The 23003-nt window shown below is 42.3% G+C and overlaps 1 protein-coding gene across 1 annotated transcript in view; it reads right to left on the minus strand.

Annotated features, from left to right (window-relative positions):
* The window catches only part of ncam2 (neural cell adhesion molecule 2), a 1072172-nt gene that overhangs the window by 955456 nt on the left and 93713 nt on the right, over positions 1 to 23003 (minus strand). The window lies entirely within an intron of this gene.

The following is a 23003-nucleotide window of genomic DNA, read 5'->3' on the forward strand; positions in this document are numbered from 1 at the left end:
TTTCTGAAGAAGTGTCTAGGCCCGAAACGTCAGCCTTCCTGCTCCTCTGATGCTGCTTGGCCTGCTGTGTTCATCCAGCTCTACACCTTGTTATCTCAGATTCTCCAGCATCTGCAGTTCCTACTATCTCTGAAAATATTGGTTCACTGGTGTCCTCTATTGGCCACACATTGGCACTGCAGCATAACATCAAGCAGGAGGTCAGGGATGGTCAAAGATTTGCATTAAACCAATGCGGTAAGGGCCGTGTCATAAATGTGGGAGAAAGACTTTGCACAATTTTGATCCAAACCATAAAACAATAAAAAGAAAGTAAGTTACTCAGAGGAAGATAATGTAACATGAATCCAATGATCGGAGATCCAGAGGGCATATGCAGACGCATTATGTCAAAAAAAGGTTATGAATATACCAAGAAGGAATAAGAGTAGACCAGTCATTCCCTTCAGCCTGCTCCACATTCAATAAGATCATGTCTGATCTGATTTTAGCTTCAATGCAACATTCCTACATGCCCCCAATAATCTTTCATCCATTGGTAAAGACCATGAGAAATAAATTAGCATGTAACCAATGTTGTCCACAACATTATGGCATTCAAAGTGAAGTATCATCATTGTAGTGTAGGAAAAACAGCAGCCATTTTGCACACAGCAGCATCCCACTAAAATTAATGAGATACTATTTCTAAATACAAAACACATGTTGGTTGTGGGATGACAATCATCCAAGACACTGGGGAAATCTCTTTGGAATAATAATGCAAAATATCTTTAACCCATCTGACAGAGCAGGCAGAAACTCACTTTAGGTTCCTCTCCAAAGGACAGCTTTTCTGACAGTGCAGCAAACTCTCAGTACCGCAGAGCCAGTATCGGCCTGGACATTGAGCTCAGGTCTTTAGGGGTGGACTTGAACCCTCAACCTATTAGTTCAAACATCAAGAAGGCTACTGACTGAGGCATGGCTAATGTTAACTGCAATATCCTAGCCATTCTTTTCAATTGGATGGTTGTGCAGCTTTCTAAGACTGGGTTTTGGAAGTGTTTGGCAGTCAAATGTGACAGTATGTGACTTGAAAATGAAGTGTAATTGGGCAAGATAAATACAAAACAAGCAATGAAAATTGCAAATTAAGATTACAGCATAGAAAATACTAAACAGGTTAAGATACTTTAGGAAACTAATGTCGGATGCATCGTACTCTGATTGGGAGAGGTCCTCCATTGTTAACATGAAAATTTTGTATCAGGGCAGCTGTAGATAAGCATAGTGAATTAATGGAGTTTGTTGCCTAGTCTGCTGTAACTAAGAGGGAGTCCATCAGCTTTTGGGCTGACGTACATTAAGGCAGGGGGAAATTCTACTGTGCATCATGTGGTGTTCCATTGCTTGGTGGCGTTTGTATGCATCTTATATTTGTCCCCTTTTCACTGATTAATTAAGCCTGGGGTCGTAACTTAGAAAAATAAGAAACTCAAATGAAGCATGCAGCTGGCAGCATGAGAGAGCAGACACTTTAATGGTTTGTAAATAAGCCCACTGCAAGCACAGAAACTGATGCATCATCACTGCATCTGTCTCTGAGGCATAGAACATACCAACCCAATCCATACTTCACCCTGGAATAGTTTCTCAACCTTCATATCTTTCACCTTCAAAAGTTCAGAAATGCAGTTAACGAGGCACAAATGTGTAAGCTAATGTATGGAGGGCCATCAAGTGACTAGCACGACATTTATACGTTTTTTTTTCTTTTCTTCATTATTCTGCTGCAACATAACACTTCGATGATAACATGCTATATACTTCTGTACATTGCCCACCTTCCTACTTGAAGGAGAAACAAAATAATTCGTATTACTCTAGCCCATCATTTCAGTCAGAAACAAGCATGGCAGCATAACTAGCTGGCACACACAACATTGCCATTGCAGAGGAGATACAGATTCGATCCAGCCTTGACCAATTTGCTATACTTCAGCTCAAATGCTGTGAGACAGGGGCCAAGCAAGCAAATAAATGCTTGGCACAGTAGTGGCTCAAAGAAAAACCTGGATGGTAGCCAGTCCAAGATCAGAATTTACAGAGGCTGGGGAAGAGACACCCTACCTGATTGTCTAAGTGGCAGGTGGCATAGAACTGTAAGGGTAAGATTATGGCTTGAGCAACAGGTCTGTGTGAAACTGAAACAATGTGGCTTACTTCACTATTCATGGGGCAGCTTAGCTCAATGGCACGTCTCTCACCTTTGGTTCAAGAGGCTGTCGAGCTGAGTATGTAATCCATGACTACATTCCTATGTGACACTGAGGGAGAGCTGTGCTGGTGAAAGTTCTGTGGGTAGAGATGTTTGTTTGTCTGTCTACTCTGTCAAGGCTCAAAGTTCTGACCACACCATTTAAAAAAATCTTGGTGTCCTGACCAACATTTGTCCCACACCAAATACCAATTTTAAAAAAATTCAACTTACCGTTCATCTTTCACTAGTTGCTGGGCTGCCAGAATGGCATGCAACTGTGATTGGCTGCACAATTACATGACCCATCATAAGGTTTGAGCTTGTATTGCCAAAATGCCAAATTCCAAGCATAATGCTAAGAGCCATGTTTGCAGGATGAACAGCTCATAAAATAAGATTGATAAAACTTATTCCTGAAAATTCTGGTTCACCATTATAAGCTGCATTCCACCAGTACTGGGATTTGGGGAGCTATTTTGATACTTATTCAGTTGTGATCATGCTCTGTATATTACATTACATTATTATATTATCTTTGTGCCATAGGCAGGTTTTACAAAATTTGTGCTGGGGAGATGGGCAATGCTGTCAAGCCCATATTTTCCGCCTGCTTCTCGTTGCTCAGTGTTGTCCTCTTTATCACAATTTTGCAATGTCTGATGATTACATCAAGGATGCATCATATAATCTCTCAGCTTCACCACTTCCAAACCCATCCTTAAACACCCCACTCTCAAACCACCAGCAATATATTGCTTTGATATAATAATAAAAAGGACATAACATACGAGGTTATTCAGGTTATCATGCCCTTGGCAAAACTGTCGAGTTCCTCGCACTATCGTTTAAGGATATGTCCATTTATGCAGGTGGAACTACACAAGTTAATTGGATTGCCTATATTGGTGTTTAGCATTACATGCAATTTTCTGGTTTCAAAATGTTCATCACTCCAGGAGACAAAAGCAAGAGATACAGGCGAGAGAGTCAGCCACTAAATCCCAAGACCATGATGAGCAAAAAGGATACAAATTCAATTACTACTTGGTACCTTATTGGCAGTTATCTATTATTCTGCACATTAATGTACATTGCAGTATGGATCCTCATTTTGACCTTGTAATAAGAATGGTTATTACTACAGTAACACATTACACAGTACCTGAATGCTCACTGACGACTATATGCATGTATATATATGAAATCAAGTAATATTAATTATGAAAAACTGGTTGAGAGTTTGAAGCAGCAGTTCAACAGTTTGTGAAACAATCACCATGGTTTGATTGAATTGTTGTGTTATAACTCACTTGCACTCATTTTGTAATTATCATACCTTATTCCCAGGAAACAAAAACATTTGTAAACAGGAGATAAATTCTACACAAGCTCTCTCTTGCTCCAGTGATACAACTCGACTGCCTTGCTTTGAGCTCATTGTGTGCAACCGATTCAGCTATTGTGTACAGAGTGCTGTTGAGATTGATGCTACAACTCGACAGCAGTTGAAGGTGACATTATGGAGTTAAGTGACTGATTCTGCTGTTATCAAATTGGGGGAGAGGGAATAGACTAATAATTCATTCAACAGCATTCTGCACAGGAATCACCCCAAGACCTTCAACTACATTTTTTTTACTCCCTAAGATATTTCTCATGTGTTTTTGTTTTGCTCACAGGAGCACCTTGGATATTAATTTTCAATTCCAGAATCAAAGAATTGCTATGGCACAGAAAGAGGCCATTGAGCCCATCATGCCTGCATTGGCTGGAGAATCCTGAGCACGTCTAAGGAACAGACTCAAAATAGAGATTATGTTGTCTATAAAATGAATAGTATAATTGATTAATGAATAGGAACTAAAGGAGATAAATATAAATTTATATGATACACAATAAGGTGGCAATTGTGCAAGCTGCTCCCTCATTAGAGAGCGTGGTGATGACCTAAGGGTCATCATGCATCATGAAAGGGATAACGTATGAGAAGGTGGCACCTCCCTGGTAACCTCAGGAATTAAACCCATGTTGTTGGCATCACACGACATTACAAACCAGCTAGCCAACCAACTGAGCTAACAAACCCCACTCTGCCTGACTTTTAGCATAGATATAGGTACTGGAGAAAGGAAAAGGTAACATCTACCAAAGTATTAGAACTGGGGAATTATACCCTTGATTAAACATGTTAGGGCTCTTTACTCCAAGAAAGAGAAGATTGGATGATTGGATGACCTGAAATACTTAATCGGTCAATGTTAAAGAAAGATGAATGAGGCACCAGATAGTAGAGGCTGTAATTGTAAAAAGATAATTGCTATTAAATCTAATAAGAAATTTGGAAAAGACTTAATTATCCAGAAAAGGGTGTGAACGTGGAACTTGCTACCATAAGAAATAGTTGCAGTGAACAGTATAGATGTATTTAAGCAGAGCCTGGATGTACACATAAGAACATACCAATTAGGAGCAGCAGTAGGAAGTTCAGCCCCTTGAGTCTTCTCTGCCATTTACTACGATCTGATTGTGGTTGAGCTCATCTCAGCCTCAACTCTGCTTTCTTGCCCACTCTCCATAACCCATTAATCCATTACTCATTAAAAATCCATCTACCTCCTCCTTAAGTATATTCAACATCCTGTCATTCACAGCAAGCTGGGGTAGTGAAACCCATAGATTCTTGACCCTTTGAGAGAAAGAAAGGTAAAGAAGGATATGTTGGGATAAAATAAGGACAGGTAAGAAGTAGGAGGTGACTAACGTGAGTTAAAAATGTCATCATGGAAATGTCTGGCCAAACAATGTGTTTCTGATTATTTGATCAATGCTTCAAATGACATTTTAGTTTCTAAAATTTCCCAAGCTTCTACCTGGACCCAAGTTAACTTTCCACCAACTGCACATTAACAGACATTGTAAATATACTGGCAAATGGCCATGCTTGATCACTCGTAATTATATAGTTACTATGTTATAGTATATACGTTACGGATTAAGACACAGCGTTATAAACTAAACCCAACTTTACAAAACTAATCATGCAAATAGTCAAAGATTACAAAAATTACAAAGAGATCATGAGGCTGAGGAGTGGTAGATGGTGTTTAATTTGGATAAATGCAAGGTATTGAATTTTTCTAAAACAAACAAGAGCAGGATTTATACCATTGAAAATAGGGCCTTGGGTAGTGTCGTAGAACAGAGGGACCTGGGGGTTCAAGTTCATAATTCTTTGAAGTTTGCATCACCTTTAGACAGAGTGGTTAAGAAGGCATTTAGCACACTAGCCTTGATTTCTCAGACTTTTGAGTATAGGAGTAGGGATGTCATGTTGAAGTTGTACAGGATTTGGTGAGGCATCTGCTGGAGTACCATATCCACTTCTGGTCACCCTGTTATGCGAGAGATGCTATTAAGCCGGAGAGGGTTCAGAAAAGATTTACCAGGGTGTTGTTGGGAATGGAGAGTTTGAGTTATAAGAAGAGGCTGGATAGATTGGGACTTTTTTCACTGGAGTGTAGGAGATTGAGTGGTGACCTTATAGAGGTTTATAAAATCATGACGAGTATGGATGGGGTGAATGGCAAAAGTGTTTTCCCCAGGGTGAAAGATTTCAAGACTAGGGGGCATATTTTTAAAGTGAAAGGAGAAAGATTTAAAAAAAGAAAGCGTTCAGAAAAGATTCACAAGGATGTTGCAAGGTTTGGAGGGATTGAGCTATAGGGAGAGAGGGAATAGGCTGGGGCTATTTTTCTTGGACCATCAGAGGTTGAGGGGTGACCTTACAGAGGTTTATAAAATCATCAGAGGCATGGATAGGGTAAATAGCCAAAGTCTTTTTCCCAGCGTAGGAGAGTCTGAAACTGAAGGGCGTAGGTTTAAAGTGAGAGGGGAAAGATTTAAAAAGGGCCTAAAGGGCAACTTTTTCAGACAGTGTATGGAATGAGCTGCCAGAGAAAGTTGTGGAGGCTGGTACAATTACAACATTTAAAAGGCATCTGGATGGATACATGATTAGGAAAGGTTTAGAGGGATGTGGGCCAAACGCTGGCAAATAGGACATGATTTATTTAAGATATCTGATCAGCTTGATCGAGTGGACTGAAGGGTCTGTTTCCATGCTGTACAGCTCCATGTCTCTATGACATGAGATGCAACCTTTTTACGCAGAGACTGTTTCGTGTGTGGAATGAAAATCCAGAGGAAGTGGTGCATGTGGGTAAGGTTACAACGTTCAAAGTACATTTGGATAAAAATATTTGGAAGGATATGGGCTAAGCTCAAGCAGGTGGGACTAGTTTAGTTTAGGATTATGATTGACACGGACTGATTGAACGAAAAGGTCTGTTTCTGTGCTGTATGACTCTATGATTCTATGACTCTGTGATTCTATAGCCATTATGCTGCACAGAACTTGAGTGTAATTAACTGTCAATCATCATCTAACTGGTGCATTCTCCATGACAACATCTCTACCAATCACAGTCCACTTGCCAACCAGTTGGCACTTTTATCTCACACAATGCAAAATGTGGTTCCCCTTTACTTTGGTATTCTTGTGAATGTACCAATAACTGCAAGATGGAAGGGTTAAAAAGATGTATTTTTATTAATAGTACTAATCAATACTTTAGCAAGATTTATTTTCTATTGACCAGAAGAAATGCTGTTTGCAAACAACTGTAGGAGAATTTTTTTTTTCAGAAATCATCAGTGCGAATAGTTGGCTGAACAAAACATTGATCAATTTCAAACATTGTTGTATTCAGCAAGCTGTAACCCTTCCTTTCCAATCCACCCCTCATGGCCACGTCTCCTCACCAACTTGTTTAATCTCAGGGGAGGTGTACAAATGGATTTGGCTTTACTAACTGAATTAAAATGTAAAATCCCAATACATAACATTCAACACTGCAGCTGCATTTTGTAGGTGGTATCACCTGTTATAGAAACATGTTTGCAGCCATCACATTTAATGCAGCATTTAATCACTTGTCTTAAAAGTTCTTCCAGAAGCTGTAAGTTTCCTTTAGTTCACAATCACAGATCACAATAGGCTAGATTTCAACACATGGATTGTTTTATTCATATTTGAGATGTGGATCATTCTGGCTAGGCAAACATTTATTGCTTACCTCTATGTAAAGGTACTACAGTGTCAGACAGCTGCTCTCTCATGAACTAAGAAACTGGTGCTGGTTTAACCTGAAAGTCACCATGCCTCAGGTGAGGAGCAAAGCAGAGCCTGCATGGTAATTTCAGCCAGTACAGGAATTGAAACCATACTCTGCATTGCAAACCAGCCATCTAGTCAACTGTGCTAACCAACCACCATCTCTAATCACCCAGGAGAAGGTGATGATGAGCTGGTTTATTGAGCTGCTACAAGTTACGTGGTTTAGGTTCAACCACAGTGCTGGTAGGGAGAGAGTGCCAGGACTTTGACCCAGCAGTAGTGAAGGAATGACAAATTAGTTCCAAATTTGTGTGGCTTGAAGTTTGTCACATTGGCATTGCATATTCTCTGCTCAATAAAACCATCCCAAAAATGGTAAAAGGAATTTTGCAAGGTTAGCTCAGTGCAAGCTGATAATCCAGCTCATTGGTTCAGATAAAGAAGATAAAGTAATTACCTTCGAGCTGCATCTTATTCTCAAAACCTACCATAGCACTTTGAAAATAATTTTTCGGGCCCAGTCAATTTTCTAATGCAGAGAACACAGCAACTAATTTTTAGCATAAATGACAGTGGATACTGGATCAGCTGTTAATCTCAAAACTGAGACTGATATAGTTTTGTTAAGTAAAGGTATCGAGGAGTCATAGAATTATAGAATCATACAATACAGAGGAGGCCCTTTGGCCCATCAAGTTTGTACCACCCAAGATATATTACTACTTACACTATAGACAGAAGACAGGTATTCCACCATATGGATCAGAGCAGCAATGCTATGAGTACTTTCCACATGATGGTATTAAGTGCAATCAGAGTGGCGGTACAACACTTTGACTGATGACTACAGTTTTTTTTTAATTGTTAAAGGCTGCAAGCAGGTTAAGAAGGAGATTAAAAACACATATGGTATCTTGAGTTTTATAAACAGTGGAGTAGAGTATGCAAGAATGGAGATCATCCAGTGATACTGGTGTGAAGTGCCAAAGAGTTAATGGAAACCAGTAAAAGGTGATTGAAAGAAAGGAGGAATGACAATGTCATTAGATAAAACCTTTTTTTAAATGAGTTTCCTTATCAGGAAGTTTTATAAAACACTGATTCAACTTCAACATTGACATTGTGTCCAACCATGGATACTATATGTGGAGGCTTTGGAGATGGTGAAGAACAGACTTATGGGAATGGTTCCAGAGGACTTTGGTGTGTGGTTACCCAGACTGGAGAGGCTAAGGCTATCCTCCCTTGCAGCAGAGAAGTTCAACAAAAGATTTGATAGAGGTATTCAAAATTCCTGAGGGGTGCAGCAGACAGGATAGCAAGAAATTGTTCACAGTGGTGGATGCGCTGAGATCCAGAGGACTCGGATGTAGACGCGAAGAACAAAAGAACCAAAGGCAACATAGGGAAGAAACCTTTATTTTATGTGAGTAGTTAAGATCTGGATTGCACTGTTTGAGAACATAATGGAGGCAGATTTAATTGTGGCTTTCAATGGCGAATTAGACAAGCACCTAAACAGAAGTAGGGAATCAAAGGTGTTGGGGTTAAAATTGTTGCAGAGAAAGTAGGAACTGCCGATGCTGGAGAATCTGAGACATAAAAGGTGTAGAGCTGGATGAACACAGCTGCCCAAGCAGCATCACAGGAGCAGGAAAGCTGACGTTTTGGGCCCAGACCCTTCTTCAGAAATGGGGGAGGGAAAGGGGATTCTGAAATAAATAGGGAGAAAGGGGGAGGCGGATAGAAGATGGATAAAGGAGAAGATAGGTGGACAGGAGACAGACAGGTCAAGGAGGAGGGGGTGGAGCCAGTAAAGGTGAGTGTAGGTGGGGGGTTAGGGAGGGGATAGGTCGGTCCAGGGAGGACGGACAGGTCAAGGAGGCGGAATGAGGCTAGTAGGTAGGAGATGGGGGTGGGGCTTGAGGTGGGAGGAGTGGATAGGTGGGAGGACTGGGGAATGGGACTAACTAGTTTAATCTTACAGGAAGCAATGGACAGATGATAGACAATGATGGCATTTGTGGTTCCCATCTATGTTAACTCATGTAACATTGCCACAGAGCATTGAGTTTTGTTGAGTCAGGCATCTTTAAGTTTGTTTACAACAGTAACTGTTCACATAGCTACAGCAGACTTTCACACACAGCGTCTAATCTATGCACATTGATGTTACTGATGAATGCATATATAATTAGCTGTCTGCACTAACTCCATTGCACAGAGACAATGATTGAAAGTGAGGCAGGTGATATCTATGCCTCTTTGTGAGCTACAATTCTGTGATTCTATTCTGTGACTGAAAGAGCAAAGAAACATTTTCTACTTCCAAGAACAATATATGTTTTGAACAGTTAACAAATAACCCTCAAACAGAGCTTCACTCATAGCTAAATAATAATGTACTGTGTGTGATCAGGATAATCATAGACATTTGATGCAAACCCCACAGCCAGGATCATGGGATCATTTTGTAAAGCGCAGGAGCCCAGGGCAGAGTTATAAATGGCACATGATCTGATTGAGATGATGGAATTTATTTTTGAAGATGAAGATGATGCATATGTTTTTGAGTCAATGACAATCACATGATACAGTGTCGGAACTCAGGAAGATTGAGGCATTACTGGTAATCGCCCATCTTTACCATGCCATCCTTCCATCTGGCCTTCTCCACAGAGTGAGAAGGGAAATCAATCGCTTAAGTTATATATGCTTCACCCTTACGGTTTATCTGGGTATGATCACTCACCCCGCCCCCCCAACCCCTGACTTAATTAAATTGAGTAGAGGTGATGGCAGTATGTATTGTATTCTGGCAGCAAGACCAAATAGCCTTTTGTGCTTTATTGTTTTACGAGTTTTGCAAAGTGACACCAAATCTGGTATTACATTGGTTTTGGGTAGGCCTATAGTATGAGCCGTGCACTTTGCCTGTATTTTAATCCCTCCAGCACACCTCTTCCACACTGGGTTTGTGGAATATAGAGACTTAAAAAGGCTACTGTGAACAGTGACAAAGGACTTTACAAATTCCAGAACTGGATTAAACCCTGCTTCAGCTATTTGTGTCAGAAAATCATTTTATTACAAATGGACCACTCGTTCAAAACCTGACAATGTGTTTTATTTGTAAACTTAATACCTTCTTCAGAACCTGTGTTTAGAACAGGGTCACAATGGTATCCCACAACTGGCTCCAATCATAAGGAGACTTTCTCACTTGCAAGCCAAGTAGCTCCGAGTGATATACTCCTTTAAAAGAAGATGAAAAGAACTAATTCTGAACTGTTCTAAATGCAGCTAGCTGCAAGCAGTGATTGCTTCCATCATTGACAAAAGGGGCTTTATTGGTAAACACTGCAGGACTCTGTACCGTTGCAAGCCAGGCGAGCTCTGTTATTACACAGAAATTGCTTGTTTAAAAACAGAATTGCTCCTTCCTTGAGGTACTTGAGATATGCAGGGCCCATGGCTTATACTTTTCATTCTCAAAAAGCATCGAGCTTTCAATTGCTCACTGTAACAGTCAGCTAATACAGCCAGCTGCCTGCTTTGATATTAATTATTCAGTAAACCACAACTACCTCAATAAAAAAAAAAATTAATATTAGTCCAATTTCACTCTCTCTTGCTGGTCTATGTGCCTTTTTAAACTGGTACCAGGTCACTCCTCCCAAGTTCATCACTTCAATGGTGGGCACAGAAAGAGAATACTTTTTTACTTATTCTGTGGGATGTGGTTGTCCCTGGCTGGGCCAGCATTTATTACCCGTCCCTAGTTACCCTTGAGAAGATGGTGGTGAACTGCATTCTTGAACCACTGCAGTCCACATGCTGTAGGTTTAGTCACAACGCCTTGAGGGAGGGAATTCCAGGATTTTGACCCAGCGACAGTGAAGGAACGATAATATGACGGAGATGACTTCATAGAGTTCAATTATTAATTCCAGCCTTCATCTCTACCACAGCCCAATGGCAGTGTAGCAATTTCCACCAGCTATTGCCACATAGGGATTAGTGCATTTTGTGTATCATAGAATCAGGGAACCAATACAGCACAGGGAACCCTTTGGCCCATTGTATCTCTCTCAGTTCTCTGCAAGAACAAATCAATATGTCCTATTTCCAGCCCTTCCCTGTTGTTCAGCACCTTTTTTCCCTATTCAGGTGCTTGTCCAATGATCTTTAGAAAGTTTCAGGTCCTACATTTCAGATCTGAGCTACTCGCAATACAAAAAAGAAGAGATTTTTTTTATGCCACTCCTTTTGTTAATCGTCTTGTACTGATTTCCTCGAGTTGTTTGACGTTTCACACTGATATCACTGAATGACTATTAGGTGAGATGACATTACCTCTCCTCTGTTACCTCAGGGTACAAATACAGCACCCCTGCAGAGTCACTGAGACTGATGGTACTCTGCAGAAGATCAGCAATTCCAACATGGATTGAGAGTTCAACACAACCCAAGAACAAATAAAAGAATTCTCAGACAACATCTGCGTTGATTTGACATCTTTTTAACAGAGGATAAAATTTATTGCTGCCTTTAGTGAACAATCCTTTATTGGAGATTTGAAATAATGATGTACACTACACATGAGATTTGCTATCAGTTATGAAACTATACATGATGTGGAGAAAATAGCAAAGCTTGGGTGCAGCAACAAGTATAGCAACTTGGATAAAGGTCTCTGTGACCTAAGGATAAATGTCAACCATCCATTAAAGACCAACTCTAGCATTGCTTATATTCTACATCTGTCAACATATTGATGATCAATGATAATCCTGTTATTGTGTTGTTGTAAATCAAGCACACATTATCGGACAAATGGGTACGTAAGTAAAACCTGTGTTATGGCAAAACTGCATTAGTTAAAAGGCTTTACTCAAAGACTACCTGTATTACGGTTTGCATCACCAAGGTTGGTAAATTGGCTAAAGATTTAAGTCAGCTGTCACCTACTTGAATGAGGACCCAGTTTGTATGGTTGAATAGCCTCCTCCCATGCACACAACCTTCTCACCGCTAAACGACATGTTTGACAGAACATTAAATGACAGGTCATTGCAAAGGACCATTTTATGTTCCAACAATGCCATTGACAGATACAGCAGAGGTGGCACAATTTTTCAAGCCGTGTAATTATTTTGAAGCACGGTTTTGACAACAGTGCAGGAGGTCATCAGGCTGCACTGAGCCTGAGAGGAAGCCAGCAGGCGTTGTTGTGATGATAATCAAAGCGCAGACTGGAGAGGAGAGCGAGAAAAGAAGATAATTTGCTTATGTTTTAATAACCTTACTTACCATCAACATTTTTGCTAATAAAGCAATTTGTATGAAATGCCCTGGCTGCTCCTGAACATTCTCGTTACAGTAGACCATTTCTGCTGATGAGAATGAACTCTATTTGATGGAGAAGAAACATGTCAGTTTAGCCAATTAACCTACTTTGCTCCCATCCTATACTGGTATCCCCGATAATTTGATACTGGGGTTCAGTTCGCACAGTTGACCAGGTAGCTACTGTACATTACATAATGCTGCCTATAGGTCACTTCCCATACTGACTATGGTAGTTTACAGAGGCTCGTCTCCTTGCCTTGCCCCATATGTGATGCAAAGCAATGCCCCTTCAACTATCAAACCAGTTGTATCGTAGGATCAGGGAACTAATACAGCTGTGAGGACCCTTTGCCCCATTGTGTCTCCCTTGGCTCTCTGCAAGAACAAATCAATATGTTCTATTTCCAGCCCTTCCCTGTAGCTCAGCACTTTCCCTCTATTCAGGTGCTTATCCAATGATCTTTAGAGAGTTTTAGGTCCTCCATTTTAGATCTGAGCTACTCGCAACATAAAAAAAAAGTTACTCCTTTTGTTAATTACCTTATACTGATTTCCTCGAGTTTTTTGGCGTTTCACACTGATATCTCTGGATGACCATTCATTGAGACGGCATTACCTCTCCTCTGTTACCTCAGGGTATAAATACAGCACCCCTGCACAGTCACTGAGACTGATGGTACTCTGCAGAAGATCAGCAATTCCTACATGGATTGAGATATAACCCAGCCCAGCCTCTTTAATTGAATTTTTTTTTCTTTGCTTTTCCAAAGTTTCTCCGGGCCACGGATCTTTTACGTGGAGTGGATCGCTTCCAAGCCCCTCCGAGTGCAACAGCTGCTCTGTACCACATACTCGCCCATCCTTCTCTGTGCCTTCTATGTAATAGCATTCTTAAACTAGTGCAGCCAAGCCCAGTAATGTTTATAAAATATGCATCTTCCAGCAACACATTGTAGATCTATGAGGTACAGAGGGATCTGGGAGTGCTAGTGCATGATTCATTAAAGATTAGCGGCAGGTGCAGCAAGTAATTATAAAGCTAATAAACTCCTATCAATGATTGGAGGAGAAATTAATACAAATGTAGAGATGTTATATTTCAGATAAACTGGACAGTGGTGATTCTATGGCTGGAGTACTGTGTACAATATTGGTCTCTTACTTTAAGGAAGCCATGATGTGGATGTGCCGGTGTTGGACTGGGATGGTCAAGGTCAGAAGTCACACGACACCAGGTTATAGTCCAAGTTTATTTGAAATCACAAGCTTTCAGAGTGCTGTTCTTTCATCAGGTAAAATGACAAAGTGGACTTCACCCGATGACGGAACGTGGTCCGAAGGCTTATGATTTAAAATAAACTTGTTGGACAATAACCTGGTGTCACGTGAGTTCTGACTTTAAGGAAACATAGAGATGATTTGGAAGCAGTCGGAAAGCTAACCAGCCTAATACTTGGAATGAGATGATCCCCTTACAAGGAAAGGTTTAACAGGTTAATCTGTCAGAGTTTAGAATAAGAAACAACTTTATTTGTAATCATAAGATCCTGGAGGGTGTTGATGGAGAAGACGTGGAGAGGATACTCCCTGCTATGGGAGAATCTAGAATTGGAAATGATCAGTTTAAAAGTCAGGTGTCACCTATTTAAAACAGAAGAGTTTTGTTTTCTCTGAGGGTTGTGTGCCTTTAGAACTCTCTTCCTGAAAAGATGATGGAGGTGGAGTTCTTAAATATTTTTTAAGACTAAGGTTGATAGAGTCCAGTTAAGCAACGGACTGAAAGGTTATCAGCGGTGGGCAGGAATGTGGATTGGAGGTTACAATCAGCGGACGACATTCAATCTTATTGAATGCTAGAACTGAGGGACCGAGCTGCCCAGTCCTTTCTTTGTGCAGATGTTTGTATGTCGACAAGAGCTGCAACTACCTAGGACTGCCTTAATAAAGTACGTGATTCACTTGTTAAATTCATTTCTTCACATTTTCAACCCTTCGTTGTCAGCTTCATCAAAATGAAATATTCAAAATATCACAGCAGGCCATTTTTTGTGTTGATTCAAATTGTAATTAAAGCTCAGCATCTAACTGTATCATTTGCAATCTGCATCATAACCCTGAGTCCATTAAACAGGCAGATACTTGATTTAATTAGAAGAGCATGCTGAAATTATGTAAGTTGACAAGAATTATTAGCAACAGCCACTGCCTATCCATTTTATGATGGGGTGGGGGTGGGCATAGTCGAGGGAGAGGTCGTAGGGCAGTGGGGCCAGTGAGGAGGGAGGGGACAGGAGATCAGCTGCTAAGCCAGGAACAGAAAGGGAAGTTTCTGGGTTAGGTTAGATGGCAGGCCAGCTGGTTTGTGATGCAGAATGATACCATACAGTGCAGGTTCAATTATTCTCACTGACTAAAGTCACACTGGAGACTCTGCCTTCTCAACCTATCTCTTGCCTGAGCACTGGTTAAACTCATCGCCAGTTGCCTCTCCCTAGTGAGGGACTGGTGTAGTGATTGTAAAAAGGTCAGCCACCTGGACCTTAAGGAATATGAGTTCCCTGATTGAGGCTGTTAACCTGGTGAAATCAGGGAGACCTGGCTGACATAAAAGGATGAATATCAGGGATATTCAGCCCCTGAATGCCTGACTCAATGAGAGGCAGCACTATTATCAAAGGCTATGCATTTGTAAATAAAGGGTGATTGGTGATGTGATGCCAGCAGCTGAAGGGTTATTTCAGGTTAGGGCGGCACCATGGCTCAGTGGTTAGCACTGCTGCCTCACAGTGCTAGGGACCTGGGTTCAATTCCAGCCTTCAGTGACTGTGTGCGTGGAGTTTGCACATTTTCCCCGTGTCTGCATGAGTGTATTCTCGGTGCTCCCGTTTGCTCCTGTATAGCTAGTTCTCCTACAACGCGATAGTTGCTTTCTCGTAATCCTCGCGCTATAAAAAATCACTACACCTGTACAGCAGAAAGCTCATGTTATCCTAACAGCGTTCACTATTCATCAATTGCGTTACAGCCAATTTGTGTTAATGAAACAAACATTGTAGCAGAACTATCTGTAGTCCAAAGATGAGCAGTTATGGTGGATTGGCTGTACTAAATTGCCCATAGAGTCCAGGGATGCAGAGGCAAGGTGGATTAGCCACGGGAAATGCAGGATAGAATGGGTCTGGGTGGGATGCTGTTTAAGGGTCAGTGTTGACCAGATGGGCTGAATGGCCTGCTTCCACACTGCAGGCATTCTATGATGATAGTAACTGCTTTAAAAAATTCAACAATCTCTGCTACATCCACTCACATGGTACCTGAAATTCCACCACTGTATTCTCTCAGCTCCTCCCCTCAGCAGTGGAAACAATCCTTTTGTTTATATCTTAACTAAACTGGGCGTGGAAATCACATTTCTTGCAGCAAAGTTACAGGCCTTTTGACCCAACTAGCCCACACTGTTGTTGATATTCCACATGAACTTTCTCCCGGTCTACTTAATCCAATATCTTTCTCTCACAATATCTTTCTATTCCTGCAACCCCCCATCCCAACCCACCTTATGAACTTATTCGAGATAGTAGGAACTGCGGATGCTGGAGAATCCGAGACAACAAGGTGCAGGGCTGGATGAACACAGCAGGCCAAGCAGCATCATAGGAGCAGAGAGGCTGACGTTTCGGGCCTAGACCCTTCATCAGAAAAGGGGGAGGGGAAGGGGGTTTTGAAATAAATAGGGAGAGAGTGGGAGGCGGATAGAAGAGGGATAGAGGAGAGGATAGGTGGAGAGGAAACAAACAGGTCGAAGAGGCGGGGATGGGGCCAGGAAAGGTGAGTGTAGGTAGGGAGTTAGGAAGGGGATAGGTCAGTCCAGGGAGGACGGACAGGTCAAGGGGGCGGGATGAGGTTGGTCGGTAGGAGATGGAGGTGCGGCTTGAGGTGGGAGGAGGGGATAGGTGGGAGGAAGAACAGGTTAGGGAGGCAGGGACGAGCTGGACTGGTTTTGGGATGCGGTGGGGGGAGGGGAGATTTTGAAACTTGTGAAATCCACATTGATACCATTGGGCTGCAGGGTTCCCAAGCGGAATATGAGTTGCTGTTCCTGCAACCTTCGGGTGGCATCGTTGTGGCACTGCAGGAGGCCCAGGATGGACATGTCGTCTGAGGAATGGGAGGGGGAGTTGAAATGGTTCGCGACTGGGAGGTGCAGTTGTTTGTTGCGAACCGAGCGTAGGTGTTCTGCAAAGCGGTCCCCGAGTCTCCGCTTGGTTTCCCCGATGTAGAGGAAGCCACACCGGGTACAGCGGATGCAGTATACCACATTGGCAGATGTGCAGGTGAACATCTGCTTGATGTGGAAAGTCTTCTTGGGGCCTGGGATGGGGGTGAGGGAGGAGGTATGGGGGCAGGTGTAGCACTTCCTGCGGTTGCAGGGAAAAGTGCCGGGTGTGGTGGAGCTGGAGGGGAGTGTGGAGCGGACAAGGGAGTCGCGGAGAGAGTTGTCCCTCCGGAAAGCAGATAAAGGTGGGGAGGGAAAGATGTCTTTGGTGGTGGGGTCGGATTGCAGATGGCGGAAGTGTCGGAGGATGATGCGTTGGATCCGGAGGTTGGTGGGGTGGTACGTGAGGACGAGGGGGATTCTTTTTTGGTTTTTATTGCGTGGACGGGGTGTGAGGGATGAGGTGCAGGAGATGTGGGAGACACGGTTGAGGGCGTTCTCGACCACCGAGGAGGGGAAGTTACGGTCCTTGAAAAACGAGGACAACTGAGATGTACGGGAGTGGAATGCCTCATCCTGGGAGCAGATGCGGCGGAGGCGAAGGAATTGGGAATAGGGGATAGCATTTTTGCAGGAAGGTGGGTGGGAGGAGGAGTATTCTAGGTAGCTGTGGGAGTCGGTGGGCTTGAAATGAATATCGGTTTCTAGGTGGTTGCCCGATATGGAGACAGAGAGGTCCAGGAAGGGGAGAGAGGTGTTAGAGATGGTCCAGGTAAACTTAAGGTTGGGGTGGAAGGTGTTAGTGAAGTGTATGAACTGTTCGAGCTCCTCATGGGAGCACGAGGCGGCGCCGATACAGTCATCAATGTAACGGAGGAAGAGGTGGGGTTTAGGGCCGGTGTAGGTACGGAAGAGGGATTGTTCCACGTAACCTACAAAGAGGCAGGCGTAGCTTGGGCCCATGCGGGTACCCATGGCTACCCCCTTTGTCTGTAGGAAGTGGGAGGAATTGAAAGAGAAGTTGTTGAGTGTGAGGACGAGTTCGGCTAAGCGGATGAGGGTGTCAGTGGAGGGGGACTGGTCGGGCCTGCTTCCCACTCTCTCCCTATTTATTTCAAAACCCCCTTCCCCTCCCCCTTTTCTGATGAAGGGTCTAGGCCCGAAACGTCAGCCTCTCTGCTCCTATGATGCTGCTTGGCCTGCTGTGTTCATCCAGCCCTGCACCTTGTTGTCTCATGAACTTATTCGTTCACATAACTCAACTTAGGGAGGCATCGTTATTCCAATCAAAGAAGCCTGCCCAGTTTAAAGCCTGATTGGTGTTCGAAAATTGCCATGAAAACAAAATAAAATCCAACAACCTTCGACAAAAAGGAAGACCCACGAGGCAAAACCACCCTGGAAATTGTTGAAAGAAACAAGAGATTTGTGTGTGCCACAAAAGAAGTGGCATGCAATCAAACTTATTTACTCAGCCACAAGCATGCATGTGAAATATGTTGATTAGAGACAAAAGATCAAATTATCACCATTGTGATTAAATTGGACTTCACTGCAGCTAAAGCAGCCATTAACAGCTTAAATATGATTTGGTTATGATTTTCTCTCAGGAAGGATTTGAGCATGATAGCTGTACAGAATGGAACAAGAAAAGAGAAAGAGAGAATAAGTGTGAGCAGACACGAATAAGCATGACAGAATGAGAAGAACCAGCGAAGAGGGTGCACGAGAGGGAGTACGCGACAGAGCAAGTGCATTGAGAGTGAGCAAACAGAACGAGACTGCACGAGAGTGTGAGCACGTGTGCAATAGCTCATGCAAGAGACTGCACAATCCCAAGGGTTTTAGTGCAAGCTAGCGTGAGAGTGAGAAACAGAGAAATGCGCAAAAGACTAGGAGGCAGAGTCAGAAATGGAGAAGAAGATGGTGAGCTGCAAAGTGAGATGAGGGGGAAAGGAAGGAGAAAGGTAGGGAAAGAAAATGCAACAGTGAGAGCACAAGGCGACAATAATTATCAACTAAATATCTCCTCCTTTAGCATTCCATATATATTTTGCTATCAACTTGCTACCAAAACTGACTCATGCTACCATGGTAACTATAAAGTAATAACTAGCAATCGCTATGATGTCAGGTAGGCAATCAAGGAGACCAAATGAAGGAATAGAGAGTAATTGATTTCCTTCCATGGCTCATGTTGTTACTTGCGTCTCAGTGGGCAAATGCTATGGAGGCGACAAGAGTCTAGCTCACTGGCAGGAGAGCTGGTGAGAGACCAGGCTTGCTTCCTATGTGGAAAGCCCATTGTGAACCAATCAAACTAATAATAGAACTTAGGCAGGACTTCCACAGAAAATCAAGAGCCCTAAGTAGAGTGAGCTGGTTAATCAGAGGTTGGCAGTCGCTTCTGCTGGAATCATAGACAAGGGAGGCCCAGGATTCGCAGATTAATATGACCGATATGTAACAAGGGGATGATGCTTTGCAGGTTAGGGGGTCACAGGTTAGGGTTGGGGTCAGCAGCAAAGGCAGACAAGTGGCCCTTCCCAAATCAGGGTCCCTAGATTAGGCAACATGTGCCTTATATGAACAAGGGAATCAGATTCGCCCTCACAGCCTGCCTCCCACACATCATGTTCCCATGTGCCCCCGGAGGAAAAGGAAGTATCAAAAAAAACTAACATTTGAAAATGAAATTGTTGGTCATTCTGGACCTCCATTTTGAATCACAATCTATGACCATCTTCCCAAAACTTCATTCTTTGAACTCACAGTCTTTGCAATCCATCAGGTCATCTCTTTCTCCCTTTCCTCTCCTGAGCCTTCAAACAGTAGTCCCATTATCAAACCGTGTCCACTTTTCCCCAGAACTCCATATGTGAATCCCTCCAAACAGGCTTCTATCAAAATAGCTCTTACTCAGGTATTGAACGTTAATTATTCATCCTTGTATTTCTTGACATTGTTAACCATTGTTCTCCAATATCTCTCTACCAGTAGACCAGCTGGGGTGCACCATACCTTGCTGGGTTTTCATTATTCTCTGCCTAATTACATCCAGATACTGTTGTGCAATAGCTTTTTTTCCCAGTCCTACACAGTTACCTGTCATGACAACCCCAACTCTATCTTCGACCCATTCCTATTCTTCATCTCCATGCTGCCACAGGCTATCAGATTCCACTAATATCTTGACAACATTTAGCAGCACCTTACCATCACCACTTTGCTTCTTCCACTATCTCCAACAAAAAATGCCCAATTGCTTATCTGGAATCGAGTAGTGAACAAGCAGCAGTTCCCTTCAGCCATTGTCTCTGTGTACCAGGTGCCAAATCCAGTCCTGTTCTGGCAACATTTCTTTTTCCCTTTATTCATTCATAGGATGAGGGTGTTGCTGGCTATGCAGCATTTATCACCCATCCCTAATTGCCCAGAGGGCAGTTAAGATTCAACCACATTGCTGTGGGTCTGGAGACACATGTGGGCCAGACCAGGTAAGGATAGCAGTTTCCTTCCCTAAAGGGCATTAGTGAACCAGGTGGGATTTTCCCCCAACAATTGACTCATTGTTATCATTAGACTCTTAATTCCATAAGTTTCTATTGAATTCAATTTCCACCATCTGCCATGGCAGGATTCGAACCCAGGTCCCCAGGACTTTACCTGGGTCTTTGGATTAACAGCCCAGCAATTATAGCACTAGGTCATCACGCCTCCTGTTTGACACTAAGCCAAATTGTTAATAGCCCTGATATTATATTCACCCCAAAGGGAATTAGTGGGTCACGATAAATGCAATAAACGCAGCCAATCATCTCATACACTAGAAATAAACAAAACCAATGAGCTTTCGACCACTCATTCAAGTCTCATGAAGACTGCACTGTCTCACCCAAATCCTCATTCATGCCTTTGTTCAATTGACCTGACTATTCGAATACATTTTTGTCCAACCAGTGGCATTATAGACAGTGAAGAATGTTTTCTAATATTATATCAGGATTTTGATCAAATGGGACAATGGACTGGAAAATGACAAATGGAGTTTAAATTGGATAAATGCGAGGTATTGCATTTTGTTGGAACAAATAGGGGCCGGACTTAACACAGTTAATGATAGAGCCTTGGGTAGTGTTGTAGAACAGAGGGACCCAGGGGTTAAGTTACATAATTCTTGAAAGTCTGCTTCACAATTAGATAGGGTGGTTAAGAAGACGTTTAGCAAACTTGTCTTCATTGCTCAGTCCTTTGAATATAGCAGTTGGGAAGTCATGTACAGGACTTTGTTGAGGCCTTTTCTGGAGTACTGTGTCCAGTTCTGGTCAGCCTGTTATTAAGCTAGGGAGGGTTCAGAAGAGATTTACCAGGATGTTGCCAGGAATGGAAGGTTTGAGTTACAAAGAAAATTTGGATAGGCTGGGACTTTTATCACTGGAGCATAGGAGGTTGAGAGGTGAACTTGTAGAGGTTTATAAAATTATGAGGGGTATAGATAAAATTAATGGTAGGTATCTTTTCCCTAGGATGGGGGATTTCAATTCCAGGGGGCATATTTTTAGGGTGAAAGGAGAGAGAATTAAAAAAGGTTAGTGGGGCAAACATTTCTACAGTGGGTGGTTTACTTGTAGAACCAATTTCCTGAGGAAGTGGTGGATGCAAGCACAGTTATAACATTTAAGACACATTGATAACTACATGAATAGAGAAGGTTTGGAGGGATAAAGGTTAGGAGCAGGCATGTGGGACTAGCTTAATTTAGGATTATGCTCGGCATGGACTGGTTGTACCGAAGGGTCTGTTTCCATGCTATATGACTCAATGACTCTATGTGCAGACTCTATACTCAATAGACTCTGTCCAAAACACTATTGCTAATATTCTAAGGCTTCAAGTTCAATTTATCCATCTCCATGCATGCAAACCTATATTGGCTTTCAGTAAAACAATTCCTTAATTTTGAAATTCCCTTCCTCATTTTCAAATCCCTCCAAGGCCTTATTCTTTCCAACTCCAGGCTTGCAGCTCTCCCTAGATCTCTGTACTCCTCTACCTCTGGCTTCAATCGCCCTAAATTTTAATTTCCAACATTGGTAACTGTGCCTTGAACAGTTTAGGTCCCAAGGTTCTGAATTTGTCCTTATATCACTACCAGCATCTTCCCCCTCTCCCCCGACCACTCCATTTCAACCTTCCCACATTAAACCTCTTCTCTTACAATGCTCCTAAGGCCTAATTTTTGTCTGCACTTTTGGTCAGTATTCTTAAGGGGTCAGCTGTGGTTCAGTCTGTATGGCATTCACAGCTGAGCCACAAGGTTTTTGGTTCATATTCCACAAGAGAGACTTAGCACGAGATCTTGTGCCCCAGTGCAGAGATGAAACTGCTGGAGGAATGCTGCACTGTCAGAGGTGCCATCTTTCACATGAAGTAACTAATTGAGGCTCTGAGCTTTTTCAGCAACTTTGTTGTTGTTGTAATTGAGGCTCTGGCTGCTTTCTAAAATGGACATTAAGATCAATGATTTCAAAGAGAAGCAAGAGCCTTCTCTCCAAAGTGGTTTTGACCAATATTGATCAGTCAATGTCACTAAAACAGATTATCTGGTCATTGTCACACTCCTCCTTGTGGGAACTTTCTGTGCACAAATTGACTGCCACACTTCCTATATTACAATAGCACCTTCATTTCAAACATACCTTATTGTGCTTTGGGATATTCTGGGAGTGAGACAGACACATTATGAATGCTAGATTTTCTCCCTAAGTGTATCTCATGTTGCACAATGTTAATTTTTATTTGATAATGCTCCAGTGAGGTATCCTGAGACATTTTGCTACGTAGATGCAGTTGGTTGTTGTTGTCACGTAAATCTTTTCCATTACTTTTTGGGGCCCTGCAGACAGAATGCTTAATATAGTCATAAAAAAGTGGTTTCACTCAGATTGAGAGTTTACAGCACTGGAGACCACAAGTAACTAAATAAAAAGCCTGAGGTAGAATTGAATATTTTGAAA

The sequence above is a fragment of the Rhincodon typus genome, chromosome 11 (genome assembly GCF_021869965.1).
Source record: "Rhincodon typus isolate 14 chromosome 11, sRhiTyp1.1, whole genome shotgun sequence".
NCBI lineage: Eukaryota > Metazoa > Chordata > Chondrichthyes > Orectolobiformes > Rhincodontidae > Rhincodon > Rhincodon typus.